Source organism: Phyllostomus hastatus, unplaced genomic scaffold, assembly GCF_019186645.2.
Source record: "Phyllostomus hastatus isolate PE091 unplaced genomic scaffold, TTU_PhHast_1.1 phas_contig_86, whole genome shotgun sequence".
NCBI lineage: Eukaryota > Metazoa > Chordata > Mammalia > Chiroptera > Phyllostomidae > Phyllostomus > Phyllostomus hastatus.
The window spans coordinates 56,228,449-56,254,812 of NW_025333977.1; positions in this window are offsets into that span (position 1 = coordinate 56,228,449).

The window sequence follows — 26,364 nt, forward strand, 5'->3', positions numbered from 1 at the left end:
TAAGAAAAATATTTGACATATGTTCATTTTGTATTGTATGAGAATAGTGTTTAACTTTTAGAAAGTTCTACTTTAACATAATAATTATAAGAATTATGTATATAAATAATAAAATTTAAATTAAGAAAAGTTCTCTCTAGTTCCTACTGTGAAAAAGTTATTTGCTGGATCTTGTTACTACAGGCAGTCTAAGAGTCATCATTATAAACAAATAATGTTTAAAAAGCCATGGCTCTAATATACTAAGTTTTGGTTATTTTACTATAAATTATTATTTATATTGGAAGCAAAATTGTATTTTCATACACTATTTTTTGCCTTTGAAACAGATTTCATCCAGTTTCTTTTTGTTCTAAGCTGTGTTTTCACAGTCTTTATTGCTTTGATGGCTCTGTGTCTGTTGTGTCTGCTGCTCAAGAAGCATGAGCACTGAGGGCCAATGTCAGAAGACAAGAGGAAAGCTGCACAATCTGGATTACCGGTTGTCCAAAGTCAACTTGGTTTGGTAGATTTAATTGTAAACTGCAGATTTTCTTCTTCATGCACTTTTATTTAAGGCTAGGTTAACAAGACTTTGCATAATAATAATACTGAATGGAGCAAACTTTTCTGCTACAAAATTTCAAACGAGGTTGGGTGCATTCAGGGTGGTACGGCCGTAGACTATTCATGTCCATGGGTTATGTGTGTAAATTATTCGGTTACTCTACTTCCCATACTGTACTTTATATCCCCATAGCTGTTCTGTGACTACCAATTTGTACTTCTTAATCCCCTCACCTCTTCACCCTTTCCCCCACACTCTTCTATCATCTGGCAACCATCAAAATGCTCTTTTTATATATGATTCTGTCTCTGTTCTTCTTTGTTTAGTTTTTTTTTATTCAATTATTCAGAGGTATGAGTTTATTGCCATTTTATTATTCATAATTTCCATCTTCTTTTTCTTAAATAAGTCCCTCTAACATTTCATATAATAATGGTTTGGTGATGATGAACTCCTTCAGTTTTCTCTTGTCTGGGAATCTCAGTATTTGCCCTTCAATTCTAAATGATAGCTTTGCTGCATAGAGGAACCTTGGCTGTTGGTCCTTGCTTTTCATAACTTTGAATATTTTTTGCCAATCCCTTCTAGTCTGCAAAATTTCTTTTGATAAATCAGCTGATAGTCTTATGGGAACTCCCCTGTAGGTAATTAACTGCTTTTCTCCTGCTGCTTTTATGATTCTCTTTATCTGTAACACTTGACACAAATTATAATGTGTCTTTGTGTGGACCTGTTTGCTTTCTTCTTGTTTAGTACTCTCTGTGCTTTCCAGACTTGCATGTATAGTTTCTTCACCAAATTAGGGAAGTTTTCTTTCAGCATTTTTTAAATAGATTTCCAATTTCTTGCTCTTCCTCTTCTCCTTTTGTCACCCTTATGATGTGAATGTTGGTATACTTCAAGTTGTCCCAGGGGCTCTTCATGCTATCCTCTTTTTTTTTTTTTTGGATTCTTTTTTTTTTTCAACAGTAGAGTGAATGAAGCTGAGAATCAAAGCAATGATATGGAACATAAGGAAACAAAAACAACTAATCAGAAGAACAAGAAGATAGCTACCTACTAAATATATATTGACTTACAGTGGGAAGAGTTTCATAGACTTCTTTGATTTAAATCAAATAGTTCTTATTAAAGACCTCTTCCAATTACTAATAATTTTCCCTGAAGTTGTTTGTCTTATCCACTATCAAAGTTCCTATTTTTAGTAGCAGAAGTTAAAATGAACATATGTTGCTTTATTGACTGTTTTATTTATTTATTTATTTATTGCTTTTTCTTTCTTTTTTTGAGCTGCATGAACAATCTTTTATAAATTTATTTAATTACATGTGGATAGGGCCTAGTAGCATTTTTTTCCCCTGAGGCCGATTTTATTACTATACATTAAATCTAAGGGCCTGGTAACATTTACCTGAGGGATGAGGGTAAAAGGAATTATGGCATGAAATAATTTGAGAAATCCAAAATTGTAGGCAACTTTATTGAACTAATATTTTGCTACATAAATTTATTTTAGAAAAAATTATGTATTGAAATCTAATATAGCAGAAAGCTTTTATATCTATATTATTTTCTTTAGAAAAATGATTTCTTAACTTCTTCTTGGGACAATTCTTAGATTTAATTTTAGATACACTAAGGAAAATTTACCATACTTCCAATAATTAAATATATTGTTTCATATAACAGATAAGATATTATGACCTAAATTCTTAAATGAATTGCTTCTTATTTTATGTGGAATGACTTTTATCTTAGCATTATATGAATAGCTGGTAAAATATATTTGTGATTTGTAAAGAGCAAAAGTTATTTGTAATTTATGACAGGTCATATGTGTATTCACCCAACATACTTTACTGAGCTCTACTCTCTGCAAGGCATTTTCGCTCTGCTTATGAGGAAGGGTGAAGGTAAGTAGAGTAGAAAAACATATAGTTGAGACTTTAAGACCTTATAATTCAGTGATAAAGACAGATGCTTATGTTCACAACTATATTTCAAGTCATACTATGAATAACATGTTAGAAGAATGGAAACAGAGTATCATAAAACCAAAAAGAAGAAATAATTTAAATCCAACTGGGATAATGTGTAAAGACTTCAATGAGTAAAGGGACTTTTACCTGAGCTATTAAGTTAGGTAGGAGCTGTGAACATAGGTGGAGATAGCAGAAAGGTGGGAAGGTAGATGAGTAGGCACTAGCCAGGCAAAGATTAGATAGACAGAATGAATCATAACAATACTCAGGGAGCAGAGAGAACAGTAAGAAGTTAAGGATGACCGGAATGTTCCATCTGTATACAATAAGAGGAAAGATGTGGTGTGCAGGGCAATATGGGGCTGGAAGTCTAGATTGTTGCACATACTGCTTGTCAGAATAAGGACGACTGAGGAAATGAGTGCACAGTGAGGAGCCACCAATCTGTTGTTCCTTGTGAAATAATATAACAGAGCTTCACATTTGCATGCCTAAGAGGTTATGATTGTACTAGTCTCACAAAAATGAATGACTAGTCTAATAACTCAAAAGCAGTGAAAATTTTCTTAAGTATCAAGCATTTTATTTCAGTTTGTATTTTTATTTTCCAAAAGAGGTTAAGAAAATATCGTTGGGAATAACATTACAAATTACTTTAAAATGTATTGCTTCAGAATTTTCTCTGCAGATTAATTGGAAATGTTTGCAAATAACACTACAGCAGAAATATTCAATAATACTGACAGTAGTACACTAAGAGTATAATAAAATCCACCCGATTTTAAAGAGAACTTCAATTATATAGAAAAAGGACTAATTTAAAGCATCAAATTCAGTATTCAAAAGTTTGTAAGAGTTTCTTCAAACTACAAACATATTTAGCATATATTTTCTGCATTTTAAATATATTAATTTAGAACTTCATCCTTGGTAAAATTATATAACATATAAGTACATTTTATACACAAAAATACCTAAACATATATTTAGCTTTAAATTTTAGGTTAGAATGAAAAATTTCCAAGAAGACATCCTTTTAAGTTTCTTAAGTATTTTAATTTTTCTATAAAGCATATATTATGCATAGGATTTAGAAAACAATAAAAACCCTTCAGGCTAGAGGTTTATGGCTTTTTCAGTCACACTGAAATGTCACATGAACTACGAATTTGAACAATAGAGATTTGTCCCTACTAAGAAATGGTATTAATAAGTCTGCTAGTGTATTTGTATGATGTTCTTTGACTTCTACATAGATACTCTCATTATCTGACAATAACGTTCAATTTGCAAAACTAGCCCCAGTCATTTGAAAGTGCTCCACATGCAGGGAAGCATTTAAGCATTTTATATTGGTTTTTATAGAGGGCCTTGTAGTGATCTGACTGGTACCTTCTATTTTTCTCTGTTAACAGTTGGGTTGCTGATCTCACAAATCATATTTCGGTTGGAAATGAAAGGTGCACCGCTGACAGCATTTTGTTAGGAATAATGACACACTTTACAACCTGTAAGTGCTGACCGAGTGCTTCTGCCTTTTCTTCCCAAGGTGACTATAACACAGATTGATGAAAGATTCTGCAGGACGACAAAGGTTAAAGATGCAGACCTGGAGCTAGAAGGCAGCGCTGACACTGATGGAGTGGAGTGCAATGAGAATGCCCACATTATTGTCCTGTTCTCTGATAACCAATGTAATATGAAAACTGACTACAGAAGAAAGGAACAAATTAAATCCATTAATCAAGCATATCTCTGCTAAACACTTGTTCTAAAAAGAAGAACAGATGAAAAATTTACTGTTTGTTTTCATGCTCACAAGCAGTGGGGAAGAAAATTAATTATAAGGCACTGACCACACTATTAGTTAAGCTTTTCTTGAGAAAACTACTTATTGCTTTGTCGAAGGACAAATGAACCTCATTAGGGAGATTAGTTTCAGTTAGTAGTTTTTTATTAAGACAAACTAATAATTCACACTTCAAAAATATCCTAAGTAAAATTATGAAAAGTGAAAATCCATTTTTTACCTCTTAATTTATTAAGTGTTCAAAAATGACCACTCTATTGCCTATCATGAAACCAGAAGGAAATTGGATATAGTGCCACTTTTCACTCCTGTGCTTGAAGGAGAACTGTTTCAGTGTGGGCTTTGCAGGCATCGTGATGATGAACTTGTGTATTCAGGGGTTATAACTTGACCATGGCATTTTACTTTTATATTGAAACATGTCAAGCGGAGTTCCATGCCAAAAGCAATTTTTGATAAGCTCCTTTGAAATCCTTTTCTTTTCAAATATTTTAAGTGCCCTGGACAAACAGCAAGCTGGCGTCTCATATTCTGAATTTCCGCTTCAATCCACACAGAGCAAGGCAGGAAAAGGAAAATACTGCTCTGCTCTCAGTCCTGTCTGGCCAGTGGATTGAAGCTACTGACTCAGCCACAGTAAGTGCCATTCAGTTTCAATGTTCACTTAATCCTAGCCTTCTGTGGAGCCCACTAACAAGGGAGCCAATTACTGCTCTGTGTGAGGGGGAGTGCTAGGCTGCAGACGCCTGTCTTCCAAAACCTGGATTGAAACCAGACATATTCCACAGAGTGTATAAATCAGCTGTGAAATAAAAATAACTTTTTTTTGGATTCAACAGACCTGGGCTGGATTCAGATAGCTGACGCAGAAAGGAAAGGCTCCACATATCCCATTAACCAATCCTGTGAGCCATTGAAGACATGCTCATCCAATTTTGGCTTGCTTTTATTTATAGGAGTCTTGCTTTTCTTTAAGAGAATGCAACACAAATTAACCTTTACTTACTGTTTTTTGTTTGGTTTGTTAGTTTAATTTTTCTAACTAAACAGTAGTAGCTTTAGAGACATGAGAGTTGAGTGAATCAGGTCCAAATAGCCAAGCTCACTGCTTCAGCCCTTATGCTCTGTTACTGTGCAATGATGGAGGCAGAGTTTTAAAATATCAATATTTCTCTTAATATAAAGGTAAAGGGGTTTTTTAGACATAATATCCCATGACATCAAAAAAAGTTTTCAAGCCCTGGCTGGCGTAGCTCAGTGGATTGAGCACGGGCTGCAAACCAAAGTGTCACAGGTTCGATTCCTTAGTGTCACAGGTACATTCCTGGGTTGCAGGCCATGACCCCCAGCAACTGTACATTAATCTCTCTCTCTCTATCTCCCTCCCTTCTCTCTCTAAAAATAAATAAATAAAATCTTTTAAAAAAGTTTTCAACATTTTGTAAAGAAAATTATGGGAGTCTAAAAGTTGTTCCCCTGGTTACCCTACTGGCCTGTGTTGATTAGGGAGCTTTCAGAATTAGCAAAGGGTGTTCTTTTTTCAAAATAAGTTTGCCACCTTGAAGGAACGATCCAGGTTGCTTGAAGGTTACACTACACAGAAAATCCTTTTAAAGAAAAACAATATAAATTTGCAAATACAAATCTAGGTATCTTTGTTAATGAACCCATTATATTATTATTGAATTTTAAGGATTTGGATTTTTTCATTAGAGTCATACCTTTTATTAATTGATTTGGTGCTATTTTGTGGAGTATTTTTTCCTTTAATATTATGGTGAAATCCTTTTGTTTTAAGCTTTGTAAGTGCTATTTATATTCCTAATGGAATATTAGACCTTGGAGGCTTCTAGAATTTCTCTTACTGCAACCATCTGCTATGTTTTTTTCTTGTGGGGGGTGCTCTCTATTTTTCTTTTCTTTATTTTACTGTTGTTCAATTACAGTTGTTCCAATTTTTCCCCCATTGCTCTTCCCTGCTTTGCCCACCCCTGCTCTCCAACCCTGTCCCCCAGCGCCACTCCCTCAGTCAGTCCCTACCCTGTTGTCCATTACCTTGGGTGCTTTATACATGTTCCTTGCTAGACCCTTCCCCTTCTTTCCCGTTATCTCACTCTCGCACCACTCTGGTTACTGTCCGTTTGTTCTTTATTTTCATGTCTCTGGTTTTATTTTGTTCATTTGTTTGTTTTGTTCATTAGGTTCCACTTATAGGTTAAATTTATGGTATTTGTCTTTCTCTACCTTATTTCACTTAGCATAATGCTCTCTAGTTCCATCCATGCTGTCACAAAGGGTAGGAGCTCCTTCTTTCTTTCTGCTGCATAGTATTCCATTGTGTAAATGTACCAGGTTTTTGATCCACTCATTTACTGAAGGGTACTTAGGTTGCTTCCAGCACTTAGCTATTGTAAATTGTGTGGCTAGGAACATTGGGGTGCATAGGTTCTTTTGAATTAGTGTTTCAGATTCTTAGAATATAATCCCAGCAGTAGAATTGCCAGGTCAAAAGGCAGTTCCATCTTTAGTTTTTGAGGAAATTCCACTGTTTTCCAGAGTGGCTGCACCCTTCTGCTTACCCACCATCAGTGTACCGGGGTTCCCTTTTCCCCCACAAACTCACCAGCATCTGTTGTTTGTTGCTTTGTTTATGATGGCCATTCTGACTGGTATGAAGTGATATCTCACTGTGGTTTTAATTTGCATCTTTATGATGGCTAGTGATGCTGAGCGTCCTTTCATATGTCTATGTGCATTCTGTATATCCTCCTTGGATAAGTGTCTGTTCAGGTCCATTGCCCATTTTTCAATTGAATTGTTTGTCTTCCTGGTATTGCATCATATGAATTCTTTATATATTTTGGAGTTTTCCCATAAGATTGGTTTCCTTTTCATTTTGCTAACATTTTCTGTAGCTGTGCAGAAGCATTTTAACTTGATGTATTCCTATTCATTTATTCTCCCTTTAATATCCCTTGTCCTAGGAGATATATATATTGGTGAATATATTGCTATGTATGATATCTTACACTTTACTGCCTATGTTTCCCTGTAGGACTTATATGGTGTCACAACTTATATTTAAGTTTTCTAGCCATCTTGAGTTTACTTATATATTAGTTTGGGTTTTTTCAAAAATACACTTGAGGAAGATAAAATTAGTGTAATTCATTTATGTGGGAAATGATTCTCTAGACACAGTGAGGAAGTGAGTTTATTATATGAAAAAGGGAGAAAGACAATAAGGTTCATAACTAATACAGCCACTACTTTGACCATATGAACCTTAACTTTGCTGTGGGTCTTCTGGTATCCATTTTAGATTATAACCCAGATGCCACGTTGAAGGGGAAGGAAACTGTGGTCTATACCACTCCTATTCTACCATGTTTTAAGGTTGTTTATTGGGGTAGTAATTCTCTGACATTTCTGGCCTTCTCTGTGTCTATACCTGTGAAATGAGCTATGAACAATCATGCAGCCAGAGGAAGTCCTCAGGAAAGAATGGGCTTGAAGTGGCAACCATGAAAATATATATACTGGTCAACAGAGCCCTAGTTGAGCTCCAGGGTCAATTTCAGAGGCAAAGAATACAGAAGAGTACTGACAACTGCTTCTATATTAAGTATAAAAGTAGATATTTAAGTTAATAATAAAATAAATCATATACAATCACAAAATTAAAAAGGTGACAGCTATAGTCATTCCAATGACCATAAGAGTAACCATGACAGAGGGAAAATCAGAGTGGAGTGTGATATTGGTCTTAAATGACTGCTGCTAAGTCATCACATTGTTGCAATACTGTAATTGTTACTAATCATAATAATAATACCAGATCTGTAGCAATACCTCACATGGAACTGGTTTTTAATGAGGACTCCTGAAACTTGCATTTCAATATTCTCTTGGTAAATTGCCTTTGATTGCTATTAATAAATTTTTCTTATATTCTCATGTATATGATCCAGAAATTGAGTACCACCTGTCAAAATATGTCTGAATAATGAAGAATAATAAACATTTTCAAAATAACTCAAAACAGATTTCAATACACACAAACATTTAAGATAATTGTGATGAATTACAGCCTGCTTTCTCAACCATTGAAACTATGGGCTTGATAATTCTTTATTGGAAAGAGGCATTATCCTGTGTATTTTAGGACATTTATCACATCCCTGGCCTTTACTATTAGATACAGTAGTATATCTCCCCCAGTTGAAATAAACAAAAGTGTCTCCACACATAGCCAAATGCCCCCAAGGTCAAATAACCCTCAGTTGAGAACCACTTTTTTAGAGGACAGGCAATGTTACAAACTAGAAATCTGACCAAAAAAATTGTTGAGATCTGTTTCAATTCAGTTAATTTGCCCAAGTATCTTAAATCTACTTCAGTGTTACTTTATAGATAAAACAATCCTCATTAAGTTTTAATATTTACACAAAAATAGCTCATTATTGTGTGAATGAAAATATGTTCTTAATGACTGAACTATAAAATATTGTTGGAGATTATAAGGAAATAAAGATACTTTAAAGAACTATCTAATCATCCCAGACTATTTGACATTCTAGATAGATAAAATTCTCTTGTTGTTAAAAAAATTAGGATACAAAGAAAATATTCTATTAGTTATTTATTTTTATGTAAAAATAGTACTAAAATATAAAATTAAGCCTTTGCATAAGGAATATATATGATCTATGATGCAAATGCAAAAGTATTTAACATAAGGTATTCATTAGTAAAGAATAACCTTCCTAAAAGCCATACGAATATAGAGGAAATTTTATTCAATTCAACTATCCTTTTACAAAATATACCACATGCTATAAAACTTTACCAAGCTCTTAGAGGTAAATAAGTATAAGTAAGATAAGCTTTTCCCCCACAAATACTGAAAATCCAGTAAAGGAAGAAATATATATTAATAAATAATTGTTACATAATTGAAAATAATAAATGTAATAAATGCAGTGCCAAATTATGATATTCCTCCCAAAAAGTATTCTGTGAATGAATAATCCTAGAAGATATAAATAGGTTTACATACACACATACCAGTTTTTTAGTTAAAAATTTTTGAAAATTATTAGATGGTATATTTCAAGAGACATTTACACTATTATATAAAAGCCTCTAAAATATTTGTCAGAAAAAAACACTATTATAGTTCATGTAACCCAATATTTTGCAAACTAATTTTTAGATAGAATAATTCAATCACAACAAGATCAGAAAAGATGTATTAGAGAATTTAATTTTCATTGAAGATGAGAACAAGCATAATAAATTACAATTTGAAGTAGGCACTATAAGATAGGAAAATATTTCCTATAAAAGTATGTGGATAGAGACCATGGAGATCTAAGAAATACCAAAATTTAAAAAATGCAGGTCATGTCAGAAAGCAGACTGACTAAAGTATAAATGCACATGGAAGGCTATTACAGCAACTATAAAATCTCAACACTGTAGGGCAAGGGCTTTTAAGATTTTAGGTTGAGGTCAGTGAATTCCTGGATAAGCTATATGGACTTTATTCTGTAGGCTATGTGGAGACACTTATGCTTTGTGAGTAGAACATAACAATCAGAGCAGAATTTTAAAACTGGAAGATTGAAAATTAAATGCAAGAAATTAAAGTAGAAAGCAAGTTACATAGTTCAAGAAAAAACTAATAACATTTATTCTATAACCATGTCCTGAGAAATATAAGCAAGTGAATAGTTTCAATCAAATTTCCCAATGGCCCCTGGTCCTTACCCTGATATTTAAGGTGGTTTACAAACTGACCCTTTTCTACTTAGTTAGTAGCTATCTTTTTCATTCTTATCTCACATTTCTTTTTTTATATAATTCATACTCCTCTCTAACTGAAGTACTATGATGTTCAAGTAATTGGGTTCACAAATCAGAAAGGAAATTGAGTATATGGGTGTTGATATAGAAGTAATCCACAAGAGATAAAAATCAGTTATGTTAAACAACTTTTTCAAAAAGGTTACCACGGCCCAGGCTGGTGTAGCTCAGTAGATTGAGCACAGGCTGTGAAACAAAAGGTCACCAATTTGATTCCCAGTCAGGTTACGTGCTTGGGTTGCTGCCCAGGTCCCCAGTAAGGAGCATGAGAGAGGCAATCACACATTGATATTTCTCTCCCTCTCTTTCTCCTTCCCTTCCCCCTCTCTAAAAATAAATAAATAAATACAAATAAATATAATATTTTATAAAAGGTTACCATGCAACATCTGAATGTGTTCTGATACTGACTCATAGTTATAACATCAGATATTATCCAGTTATTGTTTTGAAATTGACAAGTCCAGGTCCTGCTTATCTCGGTGACTAGCTTTGTGAATTTGACTAGTTATCTAATTAGTAATCCTTCTATGTCTTCCTTGATATTTAAATGGAAATTATAATAGAATTTATCTTCTGAGTTTGTCATGAGGACTAAATAGATATTTTATATAGTATACTTAGTACAAGTGTTAGCATATTCTCTACAACTTTTTAATAAAGTTACAAAAGTCTGATCAGGACAGAAAGAGGATAAAGAGAGATAGTTAATCATTCCTTCTTCTGTACTGCCTTGATCCTTGTACACAATCTTATTAAATCATTTCTTAAACATCTTTTAATGTATTTGTTCAGGGTTTGCCTTCACTACTGGCCTGGATGTTTATTAAGGTTATTACTATTTATAATTCATTTTTCATCTTTAATTCTGAATGTAATGTTTAACATATTATCATAGCTTAATATTTATTAAATAAACGAATGAACCCATTTTAACAATTTCTACACGATGATTTTAGAAACATCATTATTTTCTCCTTAAGGATTGGAGACTGTTGGGATAAAAATGAATTATATAAACAAAATTAGGTAATTCATACATATATAGTTCAAAATCTAGTAAATACTATAATAAACCACGAGCAAAATGAATTTTTTGTTCAACTTTAAGTGTTAGATCAAGGGAGCAAAAAGTATGACCTCAGTTCCCCTGTCCCACAGATATCTTGAAGAAAGGCTTTTCTCCCTGCCATGGCTTAATTAAAACATGTTTTTTACCTTAGAAAACCAGAAAGGATGATGCCAACTGATGATTCCTTACTTCATTTCTGAGTATAATGTTGGAAGAGTCATAAAGTAGTTTCTCTTCATCAGGGGTGCAATGTGGCAAATACAAGGGTGGCCATGCAAACTCAGCTCAGTCTTTCCAGCCATTTAAGTGGATGCCATTGGGTGCTGTCTCTATGGAGCATTGCCCATAAGAAAAAGATTATTTTCTATGACCTCTAATGCAGTGAAAACTATTTGGCTCAATTTTATCTTTTCCAGAAGAACAGATCCAAAGAGAAATTACAAATGAAATGTAATAGCATTTTACTCCTTTCTGCTGGAGGGTTTGCAATGTGACTGCTTTAAACTTTCTATTTTGCAAAAGCGAATTTTCTTCAAGACGAGGTTGGCACTCAAATTGCAGCACAATAAACTTGCCAGGATCACACGGTGTGTTGAATAATGAAAAAAAAAATCACTGCAATTTTATAAAGCAGAATGATTTACTTTGTGATATTATTTATTTATTTTACTATATAATACACATTACAACTGAGATGAAATGGATGTTTCCGGTTTAAGTTCAAGGCTTACTCCTCAATTTGGTGAACCCAAAAGCGGATACTCTATTATACTTTCAGAATTGGTAGCTTCGTAAAGGTGACTACTCAGACTTCCAGGCTGACAGCCTGCATTCAGAGCTCAGCTCTGCCACTTACTAGGTGTGTAAAATTATGTAGCTTCTCTGTGCCTTATTCTTTTTCTGTAAAATAACAATAACATGAGTGTATATCTATAGATATCTATATAGATATCTATATATCTATAGATATCTATATATACTATGGCATATTTATTGTATGTGTGCTGATATGTCAATCCCAATTATATAGTCAGAAACTAATATATATTCTCCCAACTGGACCACAGAACCACTGGAGCCACTGGACTTTGACTGTAATTAGACACTGGCAAACTGAATTGAACTGCTTGTCACCCATCTTCCAGGAAACACTATTTTGAGTAGAGCCATAATGAAACTTCAGGTCTTTCAGCACTGATATCAAATCAAACCCTTCTAAGAATAGCTATATATTTCCCTTTCTTTAGTGAAAAGTCAACTGAGCAAGACCCCTCTGTAGCTATAACACTTACCGATCACCTTATTCTTAAACTAATTCCTTATTTTTACCTAAAATAACTGGTTATTGAGTTTCTATGAGAATGTTTTTTCTCAAGAATCATGACTACCTCTTCTTTTCACTCTATTTTCTGGATTCAATCCTTTAACACCCCCTTACATATTTTGCTCCCAAACCTGGTTTAAGTTTCTCAATTCTGGCTTTCTCACTGATCCCATGAAGTTCCCCTATTCATGGTTCCAGACCAGCTACACTTTATCAGAAAGAGCACATCACATGACAACATAGCTAAAATGCCCCTTTTCCTTTCTTCAAACTCTCTGATTCTTCTCTCAAAACAATGTATTGATGTTCCTTAGTAGTTCAACAAATGCTTACTTCTTAACTTCCCAAGTCACTGTGCTTACAGGTACTTTTATAAAAGTCATGGTGTCTTATAGCCTTGTTTTCTCAGTATCACCCTGTAAATTGGCCTTTAGGATTACTGCCACTTTGGCTACAAAACCAAAAACTGGCTGAAAATTCAGAATACTCTGAGGCATTAGGAAAATACATGACATTCAGTTCTAATTGAATACTATTTTCTGCTTAAATATTTTAGGCCCTAGAATAATCTACTGGACACTGTTTCATATTACAATTTTGCAAATCTTTGTAGATGACATAATAGTTTCATAATGTACATATTGAGCATCCTGATATCTTCCTTTTTAATTGAACTCTTTATCATTATGAAATATTCCTCTTTAGATTTACTGATGAGTTAGGGCAAGGCTCTATATTGGTAAGACCCATCAATTTCTGGCATACTATGTTCCCAAGGGATTACTTTCTTTGGAGGGCTTTTGTTTCGAATATTCAGTTATAGTTGACATATAATATTATAACAGTTTCAAGTGTACAGCATAGTAGTTAAACTTTTATATACCTTATAAAGTAATTACCTTGCAAGTCTAGTATATGAATTAAGATCGTATGGGTCTTTATCACCTAATCACTACAAGAGTGAACACTATTGAGTCTTGCCCTTCAGAGATTTTTAGATCAGCTCTTTAATATTTTCTCCCACGCTGCTTCAAAATTTGGTAAATGCCTTGAAGTAAAGAATAGACATGTGTTTGAAGTTTCTGTTATTCCACTTTAGCCCCATATAAGAACCCAAATGCCTTTTTTGTTCTCTGTCCCTCAGCTTTGTTTTTTTTGTTTTTGTTTTTGTTTTTTGTTTTTTACCAGGATCTCTCCTCAGCTCTTCGGCCCTAAATAGCCTAAAAACAAGTATGCACAGGAGAAAAGTGCATACTTGTGCACTCTTCTTTTAATGCTGTATTATTTAGCTTCTCTTGTCCTCACGTTCCTTCCTCCAGGGTGGGCTTTTTGTTTCTAATCACCCTGGGACATTACATCATTTCACTCACCTTGTCAGATTCAGAAAATGTTTGGTACAGAAACTGACCATACATTCAAGGCCCTCAAGTCTCAGATTTTGTCACTTTAGTGATCTATATTACCACTAAAACTTTAGGTGACTTAGCACTTGACCCAGCAGACAACTTTGGCCTTGTCCAAGGTCATACCTGCAGCCTCTGTTCAGCGCCAGCAAATGTTTACAGGTAAAAGCAGTGCCTGCCACTTGTTGGCTGACATATGAACAATTTTCCTTTCTCTAGAGTTTCTGTCCATTTTAGCCCATCCACTGCTTCTATTGCTCTTAGACACTTTAAATATAGAATTTTGGGAACTTATCCAGGCTTCCCTAGTAGTTGTCAGAGAAAACATTTTCGTGCCAAGACTAACTATACCTAACTCAAAAGTGAGAGTTTTATTTTGTTTTAATGTTCAATTTGTTCCTCTTGTCCTCTAGTTTTCTTCCCTGTAAGTTGCAACATCTGTCTGATCCCACTTAATACCATCTCCAGTGCTCACAAAAAACTTTTTTTTTTCCTGGCAAGGATCACTTTTACTATTTCTATCTCAAATATGGAATCAGTCATCCCACTAAGATACTGGTTCTTCTACAGAAGAATAGCATTACAGCATTAAAGGCCAAAATCCAGACATTGAGATGGTATTTTAGATTCTTTCATGAAACAGCTGGGAAAATGATAATAGAAACCAAATTGTTATAACAAATTCCCCTCCAAAAAAGTAATGTATTTAAAGTACATATAAATAAAGTGTATATAATGTAAAGTTATTTTTAATTTGATTGTAAATATTAATACAAAAGAGTTTATTAAACTATTTTCTTCTTTCCAATAAAATCAAATGTACTACTTCATATTACCAAATCTCCACATTTCTTCTTTTCTTAGCTCTTAAATTTAGTGTCCAGGGGTTGCTTATAAGATAAGAAAGTAATCAGATAACCATTGTCAAAAATCTCTTTACTTATCCAGAAAATATAAAAAAACTTTTAGACTTTCTCCAAAAATAAGTGTAGACTAACAAATTCTCTGACTTACAAGGTATGTATTTCATATAAAGCCGCAGTTAAGGTCAAGGAAAATTATAAAACAGACCAATATAATATTTTGTTTTTGTTTTCCTAAAATTCAATTCCTTCCATGCCATTACTGTCATTATTTATGTATGTAATTGCTCTGATGTGAAAAGAAACAAGCATTTTCTTATCCCTGAAATAGTCCATTAATATTAGTCCAGACTATGTCCTTAGATTAAGGTCTCAAGTGCCAAGAGACAGGAATGTTGTCTTCCTAAGTATTTACATTTCAAAATAAGTAAGTACAAACCTGAAAGATAACTCTAGACCACAGTGGTGGGCAAAAGTAGGTTTATAGTTATAATACAAATAAATAATATATACAGTACACAGTAAATGATAATATAAGAATAAACTCTCTGTTTCCCATACTCACAACTCTAAACCTATTTTTGTCTACCCCTGTATAAAAAACTGGAGAGAGCAGGCATTTATCTGGTCCTTGGAAAAATGTTTATATGTATGTATATATGTGTACATATATGTATATATTTTATGTGTATATATGTAAGTGTATGTGTGTGTGTGTGTGTGTGTGTGTGTGTGTGTATATATATATATATATATATATATATATATATATAGCCTACAAAAATCCAATGTTTTTATCTTTCATCAATTAAATGCCTGGTCACCTGTGTGCGAGATTTTCCCAGCTGGCTTCATCATGTCACTGAGGGGATAGGTCTGGGATAATGAGGGCTGAAGCACTTATTATTCATTGTATAATAATTAAGTAGAAATCTGTCTCTGATCCAGAGCATGGTCAGTAATGAATAAGAGACAGTAGCACTTTTAGTTGTTAATATATTTTATTTGTAATTTGAAATTTATATTATATTGAGGGATCCACAATCTAAGAACAGGTACAGGGTACGGTGTATGATCTCTGCTGTACCAATGTATGCAATTGTATTTATAATTTAAAATTTATATTATATTCAGGTGCCCATAATACAGGGGTGTGGTATATGGTATCTGCTATATCATATTGTGATGCAACTGTTCCAGTGCAACATTTTTCTATCAATCATCACCCTAAACCTTCAGCTCATAAGCTCACCTTTAGAATTTCTAACACCATCAGATTTGTGTGTGTGTGTGTGTCTGATATATCTCATTAACATCATACATACACATAAATATTCACCCTGCAGAGTGTTACCCATTTAGCATCCTCACAATTTTAAAACATTTTATAACAGGTCACTTATTTTTTTGGCTCAAAGTTTTGTAGAAAAATATCATGCTACTGTCTCCTACTTACTCCTGAGTTCAGATGTTACTGAACTATTTCATTGTTTGTAGTCCTGAAAAAAACAATTTTATAATTGCATAAGCATTTTGTGAAACTCTATCTTATTTTAAACTAAGAATGGAAGCTTTCCCTAGAGAAAATTATAGTGGGAGGAGAAAAGTTAATGCATTAGTCGTAGTGCCTTGAGGCCATTTCAATTTATTAAATATAGTAACACTAGAAATGAATACATTTATGGTTATTATTTTCTTAGCCATGGATATGTCAAATATTTACCTATTACTACCTGGTCTGGAATCACATAGACATTTACATATCTATGTAAGAAAAGCAGAGGTTTCATTTTGTACATTTTCTATGTTATTTTTTACTGTCAACTGAAGGTATTCAGAGTATGCCACCCCACAATATGCTGCTTTGGTGTACTGATTATTTGGATACATGAAAGACAACAAATACAAGAAGAATCTTTCTCTGAACTCTCTTATCTGCCTAGAAAAGGACCTTCCAAAAGAAACTCAATTGTCATAAATCAGCTCCCATGGAATTTTATTAAGCAGAGAAGATTGACGCATCACAGGAGAGAAAACTAGAAGTCAATACTACATCCAGACCAACTTCATCACAAAGTATCATACTGCCCAATATTCTTTTAAGGGTCCATTTATTTTTCCTAAAAATCATCTGTGTTTCCCTAAATCACTCACATTCCCTCCCCTTTCCACACTGAGACAGTTATACAAGCTCTTGAATCTCACTGTTTTTTGCTATTGATATTTTTCACCCTGTGATGTCCCATGCCTGTAGCATTAAAATTTAGTAGATGTCTATATTTTTTTCCTCTGGTTAATCTGCCTGTGTCAGTTTATTTCATAGATCCAGCTATGGAACCTAGGAGTGAAGAAGGAAAGTTTTCCCTTCCCATGCACAATTGATATTAATATCTTTGTTTTTATTTTTATACACAAAAAAGTTCAGAAACTTCCCTATGATACTAAAATAAAGCTTTTCATGACTTCCTTAAAGTCACTCTGACCTAATTTCTACCACTCTAATCCTTGTTTCCAATAAAGAAATTCTTAGATTCAGTTTGATTTTAATATTCATTGTCACCTAAACGTACCAAAGGAATTGCTGTATCTACATTTTCTCATATAGTGTCTCCCATCAATAAAGTATTTTCTACTTTCTTATATGTTAAACTTTATGTTTTAGGAACAAATTTGAGTGAATGTTTGAGTTTTTGTTAAGTGCAGCATCATTTCCCTTTCATCTTGTCATGAACCTATACTTTCTTCAAGAAATCATGTATTCCCAGCTCTCACTCTCTGTGGCTTAAATGGCATAGTCTCCTCTTGCATTCACCAGAGGAACATACTGGGGTCTGTTCTTTCAATCCACATGTTCTACTTTCCTGACCATCATTGACTTTACACAACTAAAGTCAGTGCAATCACAGATATCCCTGGGATTTTAACTGGGCAACCTGGAGAAAATATTTCTCTTTTTACTGTTTTATGGGCTTATGCCTGAAATGAAACACAAGGGATGAAACACAGAAAGAACATGTTTGGTACAATGACAATGAAGAGGTCAGTAGAGAAAAGAGCTGGAAAGAGAAAAAGAGAGAGTGGAGGTGAGAGTGAGAAACCTTAGGTCTTGAGGAAATCTAGAAAGCAGCTTTGTGGGAAGCAATTTTCTTATTTAAATATTTCCTCCACAATCAAGGAAGCCATGGCATCCCATATCTTTTTGTCTCAAACCAGATGTTTAGGGGGGACAGTTCCTGAATTATATATGGACTTATCAGATTTGTATCATATAAGTAGAATATATATTTTAACCTCACAAAATCAGAATTGAATCTTTGTTCTCAGGGTATCTTTTCTAGAGGTTGCCTTAAAATATAAACACATACTAATCCACTGAAATTATTTAGTTGTAGAAGTAGACATTAATAGATTTTCTTTTTCTTATGATTCAAAATTTCAATTATATAACTGCATTAATCTATTCCAAAAGGGCATATCATACACAATTTTTGCTCTTAAAATTAACATTTGGCTCAGATTAATTTGAGAATGAGTTTATTTTATATTTTTCAAGGAGAACTATTTATTCAGTGTTCTTCAAAATTATAATATATGTCATAATTCCAGTTACAAAAACAAAATCCTGAAAACAAATTATGTTTATGTTTCATATTATTGAATAAATAAATATGTCTTAAACAAGAAAAATGTTTTCTATAAATAGAGCAATGGAAAAGCATAAAACATTTTTTTACAAATATTTTATTTTTACCTTGGTTGTTGTGGCTTAATGGATTGAATGCCATCCTGTGAACTGGAAGGTCACAGCTTTGATTCCCAGTCAGGGCACTGGGTTGCGGGCCAGTGGGGACTTGGGAGAGGCAACCAATTGGTGTATCTTGCACATTGATGTTTCTCTCTCTTCTTTCTTTCCCATTTCCCCTCTCTCTAAAAAGTAAATAAATATTTTTAAAAATATTAAAAACATAATCTAGTCATAAATATGATATAAGAACATAGAAACCAAGTTGGTATTTCAACAATTTCATTTTCACTGTTTGTTAAATTAAGATTTTATATAAAATTTTTGCTATATTTGATTTTCAGTCCTACAACCTATGTCAGATTAATTGCATAGACAACTGTTAATCTTAGTAGTAATAGTTATTGTGCCACAGGTATAATTATTTGACAAATGGTATAATCTGTATAATACCAATAATGACAAAAAGACAGATTATTCAATTATACTATGATTCATAAAATTTTCATCATTTTAATACATATGAACATTGAGATAGGTATATAGATCCTATTACCTGATAGAAAGTTGCCTAACTTATAGGTGCCATTGTAAATATTTTATATTCTAATAAGACTTTTCCTCATATACATTAATTTATTTTTCTGAACTGGAAGCAATATTTTCCTTTCTTCCTAAATAAGAGATATGAGAAAATACAATATAATGACCAATAAGCCTGGACAGGTTTAGGCCATGATAAAAGATTTAGGTTTCCAAAGCTCGGGACACCTGCTCTGTAACACAAGCTATTAAAGATACAAGTACCTAAGTCAATTGTGTCACCTTTGCCAAACTCAGAGAGAAGGTGACAGAAAAATGTAGATGTACATGTTGTTTGCTCACTTTGAGACAGAAAGTCCTTATCCTTAACCAAAAAGTGTTGAGGGTCTTCTTCCAGCAATGATAAAATTAGAATGTTCTAGCTTGTTAGCTTGTACACTGAGTAAAATATTAGTATCTTCATAGTTCTTGACAGTTCTGAAATAAGGACAGAATGAAAAGAAGCACGGTTTTCTGGGAAAGGAAAGATGAGGGCTTTTCTGGCTGGTTCAGGTATAAGAGCAGACGCCCCATAATCTGGTTGTGAATTTTCTTGTCTAAGTTGTGGGTGAGGAAGCTAAGAGGCAATTCACTCATTGTGCTACTTTCCAGTGAATAAAGATCAGAGGACAAAAAGTGGAAGGAAGGATTGAAATAGCTGCCCAAAGAGTTTCTTATTGCTGTTTTCTCTTCTCTGCACCAAGCAAAGAAGAGATGTCTTCACAATATCACTCACCATGTTCCATAGTTCCAACAATATTGCAATGTGCTTGTGGCGATTGTGACTTCAAAGCTTAAATAAATGGTGTCAGCAATGAGGATCTTGATCTCCAACATACAGATCTGGTGGACCAAATGTTAATCATTCATCTGGTTGAGCCACAAGAAAGCTGCATTTTAAAACCACAAAAACAAATGAAGGCAAAGGCTCACTTATGAGGGCAGAGCTGCTTTCTCCCTAAACACCTCCAGATTCCTACCTCTCTCTACTTTGACTTAGCTTCTCTGAAAGGAAAGATAATTAGGGTTGGGGTTGAATGCTGTCTGTGCCCAAGTAGAACTGAACTGAAGGCCATACACATTTATCCATATATGCCTGGGAACTTTGAAGAAAGGAGGGACACAAACTTGTAGGCTTCTGCTGGAAAGAGTCTCTATCTGGCATAAAAGGAGCTGATTTAAGTAGTTTCACAGTTAGGGAAAACAAGACAATGTGACCTTGTGGGTGCAGCCATTTGACCAATTTACTGTTGCTGCTACACTATAAAACAGTGAAAAATAATGATGTTCAAGATAGCTAATATAAACACAATTTATTATTTAAAATATTTGCTTTATTAATGACCTCAGTTAAATATATTCATTTGGTGAATGTTTTCTGACTTCTTATAATAGCAAATTGCTGGTGTTATAAGGCCATTGTGATTTATGTGAATAGCTGGCACTCAATAGGCACTTAACAAGTAGTTTGTTGAACTGATTTGAAGTAAAGTGAAATGAAGTAGATTACATTAAAAGATTCTTATATAATAGAGTTCACAATGTATTGGGTAGGAAGGACCTGCTGGAGATTAAACAGATCTCCATCACAATGAATATATGTTGAAGCTCTATGGAAAAGAAATACAAATCAGTAATTATTTAATTGTAAAGGCAAATAATTATCAAGTAGATAGCAAAATGGTTCTAGTAAGGCATTTGTGACTCTTTGGGGATAGTGAAAAGAGGGAAGGAAATTTAAATGACATCACTTCTAACCCAAACATCTAATATTGAATTTTCTTCCTATAGTCACTAGCTTGAAATGTATCCTGTGATCTAAACCCACCTGATTTGGGCTGTGTAATAGTGTATATTTGGATAATAAAGACAGAGAGGTTTAGAATACTTCATAAATTTCTTACATGTACTTTGAATGAAGCAATCTGGAAAATGTGGGCTCTGTGTGAGAAAACATACATGAATAATATCCCCTTTTTTCTAAAATACTTGATTCATAGGAACTAGAATTTTCAGAAAACTCTATACAAAGTAGGGTATAAAACTGATGTAATTGACTGGATATTAGACAATTCTAAAATGCAAATCAAATTTCTACTATATGATACAGAAATCAGGATATTTAATCTCCTCTTATTCACTGAGTTTTCTTAGTCACAGATATTTTGAATTAGTCAAGACAATAGAGGCCGAAATTTCTTCTACATGTTATTTGAGTAACTTAATTACAAAAAACCTTTGTCTAAACTTTCTAATTATCTAGGAAAAAACTGAAAATTTTGCTATATTTGGCTATTGAGGTATCACATGTAATTGTTGGTATAATTCAGGTGAAAAGTAAAATTTGTTCTAGAATTATTCAAAAATTTTTCAGATTTTCTTTTGTTGTAAAGCATCAACCCTTGTGATTCTAAACTTTTCTAGTCCACCTAGCTCACCTCTAGAAATAAAATGGCACCTCCAGAGATTCTCTGCACTGGCATTGGCTAAAATCAGCCAATTTTTAACAGTGAAATAACTCTTCCCAAATGGTTAGACCCAAACTTGGGAAAGGGTTTAGGTCACTTCTTAATTTAATCAGAGTAGGTAGCTCACCCTTAATGTGTTAGAACATTAGTACACTCCTAAAGCTAAATGCTGGGTTTATTAATTGGGGAGAGCTTTAAAAAGGCAACACTATGGAGTACAATGTGAACTTTCCAGGTTTCTGCTTATCTCAAAACCCAATGGGACATTCTTAGATTATAAATGAATTTTCCAGTTATGCTGCATTGACCAAACATGCTAAAAACTAAAGATTTACTTAAACCAACTACAGCATAAGATATTTCACATTAAATTAAAAAACAATAAAACTAAGCCTAACTTCTAACGTTTTCTATTCAGAACAAGAATTCTCAGCCTGTGTGAATATTTTTAATATTAAAAATTAGCAGACCTTTGGAAATTATTTTTTCATTATAACATTTAATATTTGATTGACAAATATAACTCCATCTTGTGGATTTATGCAAACCTTTTTATTATTCTCAAAATATTCACATAAAAACGTTTGGGACCTGATCTTAATTTCTCAATCTCACGTTTAATAAATAGCACCTTGACCCCATTATAAATCAGATTGTTCAATGTGAAAAGTTAGTGCTCAGAAATAATTAAGTAAACTCTGAAACATTGTTAAATATTTTATATAAGCAATGGGCTCTCGTTATCTTAATCATACCATCAATCAAATCACCTTGCTTATCTTAAGAATATATTGTACCTGTCTTCCTCAATAAGACTCTAAGTTCCTAGAGGACAAAGGTCATTAAGCTCAGCTTGTGCAATGTTGGGTCCCCAGAACATAGCACAGTGTCTGGAACCAAGTATATGTTCAGTAACTGTTTGATGGAGTTAAAGAGAAATGGAAGCAGTCTAACCAGAGGACTCAGGGACAATATATGTTTCTGGTGCGGCCCCCTTCTAAGCTCAGACCCTTTGTAATAATAGTATCAAATCTTGCTTCTTAACTTTGGGCAACTACACTCTGATATTAAGTCAAAGCTAAATATTTCCTTAAACCATATCTATGGGACCCCATTTTTGAATTGCAGAACATTTAAATTTAGTCTGGTTAGTGTTTAGATTTTTAAAAATATTTCTTTTATTTTTAGAGAGAAAAGAAAAGAGGGAGAAAATGAGGGAGAAAGACATCAACGTGAGAGAGAAACATCATTCAGTTGCCTCTTGTGCGTGTATCCTGACTAGGAACAAACGTGTAACCCAGACGTGTGCCCTGACCAGGAATCAGACCAGTGAACTTTTACTCTGTGGAATGATGTTCAAACAACTGAGTGACACCAGTCAAAGTTAGATATGGTTTTACATATTAATCTATTACCTGCCAATATTACACAATTTTATGATCGTATTGATCAATTGATTGAGAGCATACTGTTTCTAAGTTATTTTGCTTTAAAAGACAATATTATAAAATTGCTGATCACATTCTCAAACATTAATTGGAACAAGAGAACTACTAGCTTTCTTTAGATAACCCTTATTTGTCATTTTAGAAATCTTGTCTTCAATATTTGAAATTTACTTTGTTTTCATTTTGCTTCATTGTTATATTTATTTTCTAGTCTTTTGAAAATCAAAATCAACTAAATGCCATTATAAACATGTTTAGCTTCTACCATTTTAGTATTTATTTGCTGTATGTATGTTAGGATTTGTTTTTCAGAAGTTTATTTTCTCAAGAATGTTTCCAAGATGTGATAAAATAAGTGTTACATAAAATATTTATGTAACATTATAAAGGTAATAAATATTGCTATAATGACCATCATTAACAATAAATAAATGTATCAAATTAACATGTACACCTTAAATTTGTACAAATTTTATTTCAAATACGTTTCCAAAAAGGGAAAAACAGTCATTATTCTTTGATTCAGTTAAATAAAAAAATCTCTGCTGCTTTTTTTCATAGCCAATATTTTGTGCTCTTTCCCTCTAATGAATATGTTATACTGGTAAAGTAATGCATGCTTTCTTCTTCTGGAAGTACTTGTTTATCAAACACAAATAGCATACTCTCACTGGTACTTTACAGAGGAGGGCTCAAGTGAGTGCTTCTATTGCTCATTTTAATCCCTGTCAAAGAGTGTTTCTTAATTGTCTCTAGGTATTCCTGAAGTTTGTGTCTCTAGGTGCAATTCAAAAGCAACTAAGTACATAAGGGGAAGAGGGTAATCATTTAATCAATCAACAAATAGTTTTCGAGCCCCTACTCTGTGCCTGATGAGGGATAGATCAGCGAACAAAATAGACAAAAACCCAGCCTTCATGGAGCTTTTTCTATAAGCTGTGCCTACTTGTAGAACTTTCTAAGATAATTGAAAGACTCTGTACCTGTACTTCTTATACAGTAGCTAGATACTGATCACATATGGCTACTGGGCACTGAAAATGTGGCTAGTCTGACTAAACTTTAAACTTTTAAGTTTATTAAAAGATAAATTTAAATCACCAAATGGGGCTAATAGCTCTGCACTATGATCCCACAGCGTTTTTTATGTGTTTTCAGGAGTGGTGTGAGACAAGGGGTGGTTGAATGAAGATGACTATTTAAAATGAACAGGGAAGGAAGAGGTCAGAAGAGACCTGTTATTCCGAACTGCTTAGTCCTTTTCAAGACTTAAAGTTTCATTAAAGTGATAATGAAAGCCACAAAATATGAGTGCCTGAAATACATAATTAAACTGCAAAATGCTCTCCTTACTGATAGGCAATCATGTTGATGGTACAATTAATGCCTAAACACCAGTTAATGTCCACATAGGAAAGAATAATTAGAAAAAGCCATTAATTAGAGCCTTTTACTGTTCCATTGTCAAAACTAATTGCCTGGAGTAAGATGTTCTCCCTTGATTAATTGGTTCATAAATACAATGCCAAATCTTTGCACGCTATTGTGTTTCCTAGGCAAAATGCTTAAGGTTCTGGTAGAAATGAACACCAAATAACAGCCATGTCTTGTGCACTGACTGAACAGGCCTGACCTTAGTGTTACATCAGAACAGTACATTAAATTTGGGGAAATCTGTAGATGGTCTAACCAATGTCACTTTTTATATAAAGATACAATGCTTTTCAAAAGTAGGACTTTCTTTGTCTAAGTACTGCTTTTATTTTTGAAACTTTAGCCAATATGTAACAAGGAATAATTGTGAAAAACATAATGCCTTCTTAGGAGCAAATTGCCATATGTGTTCACTACACTATTCAACAATGTATCCACCATAATTCAATCCTAGATTTGTATTTGATTAGATTGGTTGCTGCACAATCCAGGGTGCACCTATTTACAGGGGCCATGGGTGTCTGGAGGCATTCAGACAAGAGCACAGCTCAACAGCAAAGATGGATATTTCTTCCAGCCTCCCTAGCTATACCTCCTATGACCTTCTTCTGAGTTTCCAATGTTTGTTCATTCCTCTATCTAGCACTTTAAACAAAATCCCTTTTCTATTAGAGTATTTTTTAAGCCTATTTATTCCATGTTACAACTTGAAGATTGGGGCAGATATCAAAAACTGAAAATCTTTCCCAGTCCAGAATTCAATACAAACTCAATGAACAAATGAGTAAGCAAATGAACAAACGAATCCCATAAGGAAACAAAAGCTCATCTGAATCTCCCACATTTTGTCCTTCTGTAAAAAAATCGAAGCTTAACTAATAACTTTATATAATTTCATTCTCATAGATGTATTATTACACTGCTAATGGGAAAATAAACAGAACCCCAATTCAACAATTAGATATAGCATTCTCTTAATAGTGGCAAATGCCATTCAATTTTTTATTTATAATTACTTACTGATTATCAGAGGTTTGTAATAGTGGGGGTGAAAATATACATAAAATCCCTTGGCAAGGGGAGATCATAAGTCACATTTGAGAATAATTTACTAAACTATTATCCATCACTCCAGTGTCTCATGGCAATAAAAATGGAAAGCATTATATATAATAAAATGGAAAATAAAATAATATGTATATTTGCTTAGAATGCATATATTGTAAGAATATATATATATTCTTTCAATTCTTGCTGAATATCAAGATGAGTGTGATGAAAATTTTCTACATTCCCTGTACTACCCACTTTTTTCTTAAATCAGTCAGGACCTCCAAAAGTCACCAAGACAGAATTAATTATGTAAGAAATTGGCTGGGAATAACTAGGGGAGACTAAAGTTACTGAGTGAGAATTGAGATGAATACTGAACAGCAACTGGAGGCTGGCAGTTAACTACATGGCACAACAAGGCTTCTATACCAAGAATGTCTGAGCCGTGATCACCCACCCGCCACTGCTACAACCTTCAACCACCCAAAGCACTTTAGGGTAGAAGTGCCATCCTGAAGTATTCCACTTACAATATTTCAATAAGTATTATTCTAAAATGCTCTATAGGACTGCTCTAGATTAAAAGGAATTTAAGAGACATAACAAAAGGAAAGTGTCTTTGTTTGCATACAGGTCTTAATAAAACACTTTAAAATAAAACAGCTATAAAAGATATTTGAGGCACAATTTGTAATATCTGAATTTGGACAGGATGGTATATCACTTTAGGGAATTATTTTTAACTTTTTTGAATAGTATTGTGGCAAT